Raw genomic sequence first — 9,867 nt, forward strand, 5'->3', positions numbered from 1 at the left:
GATTGTCGATTATAAATCAAAATTTTAGCACATGAATAACAAGGTTATCGAATATGATTAAATATTTTTGCAAGATTGGTATAATACTGCGATGTTTTACACATACGTGTATCTGTCCATTGTTGAATTTTTATATGATTAAGAGTACATTGAACAAAATGCCGTCTGTATGATTGTATCTTGATAAAGCCATTTAAATTACATATACCATGCAGAGTAAAACATATCTTTGAAATACACATGCTATAGCATAGATACCTTGTATACAATTTTCAAAAATCATTTACATTTTATGTACTTTCTGTAAGTTATATTTATTGAAATATTCGCTATGGAATAATGCTTAAACATAAAGTATTTGCCATTTTCAAGGTCGCTATATCAATTCTATGATTGAACATTTGAAGGGTTTATCGATTTTAGATGAGGACGTCACAATCACACACCAAATTTACGTTATAAAGCACAAAATCAATAATTGAAAAATTCAGGATTATCTCCCTCATTCATAGCCCTGATCCTTCGGTGGATTTGACTCCAGTCTTTGGCACTATGTTTTTCCTGTTAGTTCTTACAAGTTTACTGCTATTTCGGATTTCCAAAATTTCGGCTTGGGCATCACTAAACAGACATTATTTGTCGAAATGTGCATCTGGTGCATCGAAATAGGTAGCGTGTGCGTTTTACATACATCTGTGGCTAGAGCGTACGAATATTTTATGTAACGCTGGACATCAAACAACGACGACATATGCGTGTATATAACTATGCTACTGTCCATGGAATGCGTGTAAATTGTATTTCATATAAGCTATTATCATTATTTATATATTTTCCTTGGTTTATAAGACTTTAATGATCCACAAAATATACATTTGTGTAGAAATAACAGAAACATATTCTTGTGCACGTATGAAAGTAACACCAGTACCATGCGCGACGTCATAGTCTTTAATTTAACGTAGAGACCGGTCGTATTATGTACCAAAAAACCACACATTTAAATGTCATTGATTTGATATTCTTTTTCTGATGTCAAATTTGCTAAATGATCTTTAGAATGTTTTAGAATCCACATTTGATTTACAACATATCATTATTTTCGCGAAGATCAAAGATAAGAGGGCGTGGTGACAAAAGCTAAACATCTAGGATGCATTTTTTATGCGGCGATTGTAAAACATCCGTGTAATTCCTCCGACGTTGACGGAGATGATAGAGAGATCGCAGATGTCATGCAGATGCCATACATACAAGAACTGTTCTCAAAGGAACAATTATCTTAAAATATATATGTGATTGATTGTTTTCTCGCATTCCTTATATTGGTGTCTTCATTCGCTAGGTCCTCATTCTGAAGTTATATGCTGTTCGTTACATTTCTTCAGCAGACATAGCTTTATACATTCGAAAGCCTGAACCATGTAATCAAGCCAATGCAATGATTATTGTGGACTTTTCAGAAGAATGTCTAAATTTGGAAACATCGACATTTATCTAGTTCTTTTTCTAGCTGCTGTTTTTGTTACCGTGTGTGAAGCGGCTAATAAGGAAATCATGTTCACGAAAAATCCCCACTATACTAACTTGCTACCGACAAACACGAGTATTTACCTCTTTGAAGTCAGGGGTGTTAGACTTTCTCAATGTGCTCAACAATGCTCAATTTTTGAATACGGATGAGCCGGGATTTTTTTTACAACGATTTCCTGGGATCCTGTAACCCCTTGAGGAGTGGTAAGTTTGGAGTCCTTGCCTACGTCAACCGGACTGGATGGAATTTTTGGCACAATCGTAGATATATCAATGATGTATCTTTTTAGCGTCATTTATATTACTTTTTTCATGATTCACGTTAATTTCATTATCAATTATGATCATTTGATGTCGAATGTTGGATTTTTTTGACAAATTGGAACCATGAATGGGAAGTTTCGTGCAATTTTAAACTGCCACATACTACTTCTACTACTATTACTACCACTAGTATTACTGCTACTACTACTACCACTACTGTCACTACTACTACTACTACTACTACTACTACTACTACTACTACTACTACTACTACTACTTCTACTACTACTACTGCTACTACTACTGCTACTACTACTACTACTACTACTACTACTACTACTACTACTGCTACTACTACTACTGCTACTACTACTGCTACTACTACTACTGCTACTACTACTTCTACTACTACTACTACTACTACTACTACTACTACTACTACTACTACTACTACTACTACTACTGGAGTATCATTAATACCACTACTACTATTATTACTACTAATATTGATAATAACAATATTTTACCATGCATATGACAAACACTGTAAGGAATTTAGAGTCAGGTATCACTTCTTTGCCAAAAATGACTCGCAACCATTAGAATTGAAATTATTCTACATCAATATCGAACATGCATGTGTTAGTTGGTGTTGCTGTCGGAATTTTGCAAAGGAATACTGTTCACGGGGGATGGGACAATCCCTTCTCTCTTTTAGAGGTATCAGGTGTAAAGCAGGGATAACTTGTTGGAATTAAGTGTGTTCTTATCTGTCAATGCTATTTTTCTACACAAGTTCTATTGGCGAGAGATCAGGTTGTCATTGTTTGGCGAAGGTAGTCAATTGCATGTCGCGTCACGTGACACCGTTTATTCAAAAACCAGTCTTATTCAAAAACCAGTTCGCGCTGCCGGACAAATGACACAACAGCAATTTACAGAGCAGCATCAATCTAACGCTGAGCAGTCATATTGTTTTCAATTATAACGGAGCGGAAATTTTTATCACTACCGCCCCCACCCCTTACAATAACACTAGCACCATCCGACTTGTCTTATTCCACCATGCAGTGAAATGTTCTCCGCGACATGTCAACACCCATCTGAGTAGTAAAGGTTGACTGTTCATTTGTTATATATTCCTTGGCATTTGGGAGACCACGTCACAAAAATGGGGGTTTGACGTCACATATATGGCACTTGAGGGACATTTCCACTGACATAGCGCGAGGTGGCTTGATTTCAAAGGAAGGAAACGTCAATCAAAATGTAGTGACATTTAGTTAGGGCAGATAGATATATAGATAAATAAAACATAAAGAGATAAATGTATAGATCGATGAATGGGTAGATAGAAATATTGATAGAGAGATAGATAAATGAATAGATGAAAATATATACGTGTATAGATAGATATGCATTTTGATGAATATAAATATTAAATAGCTAAACAGATATATAGATGGTATCTTCTATGATAACAGATTGTGACATTGGTTGGGACTTCTATAACGGCCATTGTTATTTCTTGAACGACACAGAGACGACCTGGGACAACGGCAAGGTGAGTTTCCTGCTTACAAAAATAAGTCTTCTTTGTTTGTTTTACGTCAACTGTAGAAATGTTCAGGTTAATGGCAAATAATTCTTTGTTACTAAGGTTTCAACAGCTTCCTTTCGAATCAGCATTTTGGTGATTCTATAATCGTTATGAGGATGTGATTTGCATCATCGCAATATGTCGACCACTGTGTGACGTGTTCCATATCAATTATTAGCTTTAAAAAGATATAGGGCTCACGTTTGGTTTGATTGGTCAACAAGGGATGCTCACTCATCCTAGTCTCATCATCCTATTTTGGTATGTCCAGGAGTCTGTGCTTGTTCTGGTCTTAGATTTGCAGAGTCCGTTTTTATTGAGTGGTAACTAGCAGTTATTTAAGTACCACAGATATTGGCCGATGTTTGACACTCAGGGTAACAGCAATAAGAGTTCTATAAGATGCAAAAGCATGTCGTGATATGAAACATTGACCTTAAACTAACAGGCGGACGATTCTCAGTTTTTCAATGTGTGGTACACAGTGGAGGATCATCAGAGGACATTTCAGTGTTTGCAACACCTTGCATGAATAACTGTAAGGGTATTATTTTTAGTTAACTTTCATCGCAAACGTGATGATTTCAAATTCTTCATCGTCAACTTACCATATCTATGGAGAAATGTTTCATAATTAACTGCATATGGTGTTCATTTCTCTCAACTAATTCGATACGCAAGAGCTTGTTCTGCGTACAGTCAGTTTTTAAATCAAGGCAATCTACTGACAAACAAGTTGATGGTACAGGGATTTCAGCAGTCTTGATTGAAGTCAGCATTTCACAAATTATCTGGTCTTTATGACGATCTAGTTCGTCAATGCAACCTATCATTGGATCAAATGCTCTATGACGTGTTTGATACCTTCTTAGGCCGTTCTTGGCACACTGATTTTGATTAGGAATAACTCCGTGTACCTGATCAGAATATAGGGCTCACGGTGAATGTCCAAAGGACTGTCCCAAGGACTATTTTGTGTCATTACTATGCATTACTCGTAATCTGATTATCAAATGAATATTCATTAATCTGGTTATCTTACGGCCCCACCTCTTGCCCAAATATACGGAAGTATCAATATGCGTATGTGACGTCATTTGTCTTTTACAGCTGATCCCTTGTCAGAAACTATTTTTGAATGATTTCCAGTGATATATATCCAACACGTGCTTTAACCCTTCTATCCACTGTTTTAGACTCTATCCAAGCTCAGTCAGTGTATTTGGTGGACATTGATTCAATGAAGGAAAACTCGTGGATCAACGATAAAGTAGGGACAGCTGTGTTCATATAAAATTGGTATACTTCCAAATCGTTTTTAAAAATGAAATATAATGCAGATTTGGAAGGGTGTCAGATTACACATTGTGAAGAACTGAGGAATGAGAAAAAAAATCAGAACTGTTTCACAGAGTATTATGTTCGATAGGTCTAACTGTACACGATTTGTTTGGTATCTATGTAATTAGAGATGCATTTTATCCATCTGAAGTGACATGTTCATCAGCGCCAATAGTGGCGGATTTATGAGGGGGCTAAGGGTTGTCCCCTTTAGTTGAACTGATTTGGCAAATATTTTTGTTACTTTAGGGTGTTAAATCAAACATCTTCCTTTTGGATAGAAAATAGTACAATCATGCTTCAAACACGCTCCTGGTTTCGGTTTTAAAAAATAAAATTACTCTGAGATATATCCACATGTCCATCTTTATCCAATTGGAATACTGTTGTAAATAACAGGACTTTTGAGAAATATGCCCCGTATCTGGGAAAACAATAACCAGATGCAGAATGTAAAACTTACACGGTACCAATTTTGATGCACCAGATGCGTATTTCGACAAATAATGTCTCTTCAGTGATGTTCATCCGAAATGTTTAAAATCCGAAATAACTATGAAGTTTTAGCCAAAAACAGCGTGCCAAAAAAGTGGAGCAAAAGTCGTTCAAGGATAAGAGCTATGCATGAGGGAGATAATATAGACAATATAGATTTGGTTGTAATTATTTTACAGCATTTGATAAATCATCTATTACGCCTCGTCTTGGGACGATTTGGGTGGTCCCAGGTTGTAAGCTTTCCTACCAACATATGTTAATGATTTTTTAACTAGATATCAAATTTCAGATTACTCAGCCAAGGCATTGTACCAAAGGTCAAGGCAACTACATTCGCTGTACTGTTAAATAGATCGGATAAGATTCAGCCCAATTGGATGAAACTTAGAAATTTGTTCTGTTAAACATGACTTCTGGGTTGAGGTCTCTGCTGGTGGACTGTTAGTTCCCGAGGGTCTCTACACCCAGTAGCTAAGTACTTCATTACTAGCTTGAAAATATGAATGTACATTTAATTGTTGTTATAAGATTTAGAAATTCATTTCAAAATTTAGGATTATCTCCCTCATGCATAGCTCTTATCCTTAGACGAATTTGACTTCACTTTTTGGCTCGCTGTTTTTTGGCTATAATAGCTCTAAAACTTCATTGTAATTTCGGATTTCAAACATTTCAGTTGAGCTTCACTGAAGAGACATTATTTGTCGAAAATGCGCATCTGGTGCATGGAAATTGATACCGTATAAGTTTTACATATCTTGGTAAAGCACAAACTAAATTGTCAGAAAAGCAAAAACTGAAGTTCATTCAAACACCACAGGGGCTACCCGTCTGTAGTAGCAATGAACTGAATATAGTATATGTTCGTTAGGCGTTTGTGGTCTTTTGTAGCAGTCACAATGCTCACTGTAGTAATTAGAAATTATAATATTGATGGACCATTAAGTAATTATGATTTTAGGAAAAGTAACCAGCATGCGTTATTTAGACTAAGATTATCATACGTGAAGTATGTTAGCTTGGCTTATTTACTAGGAGCTCTCGAACAATGATAAGTAAAATAACTTACATTGTTTTATTTACTAAGAATTCTAGAACAATGATAAGTAAAGTAGCTAACATTGTTTTATTTACTAAGAATTCTAGAACAATGATAAGTAAAATAACTTACCTTGTTTTATTTACTAAGAATTATAGAACAATGATAAGTAAAATAACTTACCCTGTTTTATTTACTGATAGTTCTAGAACATTGGTTAGTAAAGTAACTTATCTTGTTTTATTTACGAAGAACTAGACATGCGTCTTTTATGAATAGTGCAATATGTGTTTGCTTTTGAAATTCACTAGATTACAAAAAAACCATTGGGTATTTTCTTCTGTGTACATATCGTATTCACTGATATGTAAACAGAAATCAAAACCTGCAATATACATCAACACTTCATCACCTGGAACAAAGTATTAGAAATATTCACTTTTAAGTAATATAATATCAATACTTTCATTCAAAGTTCCGAAATCAATACCTTTATGTCTCCGCGAAAATGCGGTTGTTTCAGCTTCATAAGAAGTAACCAGCAAACATATAGGTTAACGGGCTAGTGGACTGATTATTCATTACATATCAGAGTTTTATAGACACATTTGTTTTTGGCTATAAACCCTGCAATGAATGAATATGCAGATTAAATCCCTTAAGTCGTGCTGCAATATGTTATGGAGCTTTGTTCGTACCAACAGTCACAATTTAAAACATTAAACAGTAAGATATCATTAAAATACCCAAGGGTTCGGCGAAAAGTTTCAAGTAGTTAAGCATTGTATTAACCTTAAAAATGAAAAAAAAAGTTCGTCATTAACCATCACTTTCGCTCGAGTTGATAAAACATTTCATTTTCCAGCAAAATAAATAAATAAAAATTAATTGGACATTTCAAATTTAAACGTGGTAAATCTTACATTTATCGTGCATTTGATATATCGTATTGACCAAAGTTATATCTGCTTTACGATTTAATCAACTCATTTAAAAAAAATGAAAATCCGCTACTACGCAGTGGGGTTTAAGTGTCCAGAGTAAAGTGAACAAAACTCACAAAATGTAACTCAGTTCACTTCACACTATATGCCGCCCGTCGCGACGGACAGGTCAATAGTTGTATCGCGGAAGAATCTCATATTTTCTTGCTATTTACTACCTTCATCCGGTTTTCAAGTTATACATGTTTCCATCGGTTTGTCAAATGATTTGTTTTCAGTTTTCTTTCATAATATATCATTTTCAAGTGTGTAAAACGTATACGGTACCAATTTTGATGCACCAGATGCGCATTTCGACAAATAATATATCTTTAGTATTGCTCAACCGAAATGTTTGAAATCTAAAATAGCAATGAAGTTTTAGAGTTAATATAGGGAAAAACAGTTTGCCAAAAACTGGAGTCAAATTCGTCTAAGGATAAGAGCTATTCTTGAGGAAGATAATCTTTAATTTTGAAATGAATTTCTAAGTTTTATAACAATAATTAAATATACATCCGTATGTTCAAGCTAGTAACGAAGTACTTAGCTACTGGGCTGTAAAGACCCTCGGGGACTAATAGTTCACCAGCAGAATCCTCGGCCCAGGGGTCATAATGTAAAACTGATACGGTATCACTTTTGATGCACCAGATGCGCATTTCGACAAATAATGTCTCTTCAGTGATGCTCAACCGAAATGTTTGAAATCCGAAATAACTATGAAGTTTTAGATCTAAATATAGCCAAAAACAGCGTGTCAAAAAGTGGAGTCAATTTGGTCTAAGGATAATAGCTAGGCTTGAGGGAGATAATCCTTAATTTTGAAATGAATTTCTAAATTTTATAACAGCATATGACTAAAGTAATATTTATATTATATTGTGACATTAGACGCTTCCGGAGTTCATGAGGAAGTGTTCCACTGATCCTTATCACTTTTAATTTTTATCATATCAATGTCGACAGATGAACACCAAACTCCGAATGATTTGAGGACATCTACCACATCTGCCGAGGTAAAAGAAATGGCTCTATAGTAGTAGTTCATCAATACAACCTATCATTGGGTCAAATGTTATCGGACGTGTTTCATACCGATTGATCAGGAAATAGGGTTCACAGCAGATGTGACCAGTCGACAGGGGATGCTTATTCATGCTAGGCACCTGATCCTACCCCTGGTGTGTCCAGGGGTCCGTGATTGCCTAACTATATATTTTGTATTGCTTATAGGGGTTATGAAATTGATCATTGTTCGTTATGTTTGCCTTTCATCAATTGCATGATGACGTATAAATCAAGCAAGGGATACTACAATGAGACTGTGTAATGCTTAGTAGACGACATCCCATCGACTATCACTATGGTTCAATCACTATGTATCAATCTTATACTAGATATATGTACTTGTAGGTAAATGTTCTCATGGTTGGCAGTCGGAGGAAATTACCTTGACACAGAGGGGCTGTTTATCTGGGCCAGAGGGACGGACACGAATTTCCCTTTTTGGCGTCCAGGTGAACCCAATAGTTATACTATAAATCATGACTGCATCGTACTCTTGTACCCTGGTGGAAATTGGGATGATTTCCATTGCTTCTATCGCCGGACACATTTATGCGAAAATGATGTTTAAACATGGTGAAATACATTTATCCAATTGTTCTTCCCGAAACCTGACGTCAGTGATGGTGACTGAATCGCACTCTAGTACAATGTTAGAAGATTACTTATTGCTCTCGCTTCTAATTTTCACAACCACATTGTCTATATGAACGGCTTCTTGTCTAATGTTATACACATTCTAAAACGTTTCCCGGAATTTCAATAATCTGAGCACATAAAAGTGCCATACTATAAATATGCATTGACTGGTACTTGTATGACGTATTGTAGCATTGCTATTTTGTGTACTCCTTTTCTAGTGATCATGATTTCCTTTGAAATAAGTGCTTACGATTTGTTACTCTCTTGAAGAAAAAAAAGTGGGGCATTGCAGACATCATACTGATTACTAAATGTAAAAATTATAACTGAAATTTGGGGGTGGCTCGCATAAAGTTCACCTGTGCTCATTTTACTTTGAAAATATATGCATATCATGCGATATTCCTAGAAAAGAATCATGATATTTTTATGCATTTTCTTTGTATAATATTTTGGCGATTATCACATCATAATCCTGCAGTATGCGTATAAAAATATTGCGATATTCATGAACAAGTTTGAAAAATGATATACAGTAAAATCTACAAAACAGAATCTTTTGATATTATAAATGATAGTATCTGGTGGTAAACCCCTTATAATGCCAAACCCGCTACATTAAAAAAAATGGTCTTGAACACATGGCAATACATCGATGGAGCAATTTATATAATACCAACAAAAAATATGTAGAGCTAATGAAACATATACAATATATATGATATATTTTACGAAACAACAGGAAAACATCAAACATTATATCGTTTGGCATGTCATTTTCCTGGATACAGTTCCGTGTAAAATGCGTGTGAATAAAATTCCCCTTTTTACCGTATTGACTATATTCCGTACTTGGAAACGAATTGTAAAATCAGCTGGTGATACCGCCTGTACTTTTC

The sequence above is a fragment of the Ostrea edulis genome, chromosome 8, assembly GCF_947568905.1.
Source record: "Ostrea edulis chromosome 8, xbOstEdul1.1, whole genome shotgun sequence".
Classification (NCBI taxonomy): domain Eukaryota; kingdom Metazoa; phylum Mollusca; class Bivalvia; order Ostreida; family Ostreidae; genus Ostrea; species Ostrea edulis.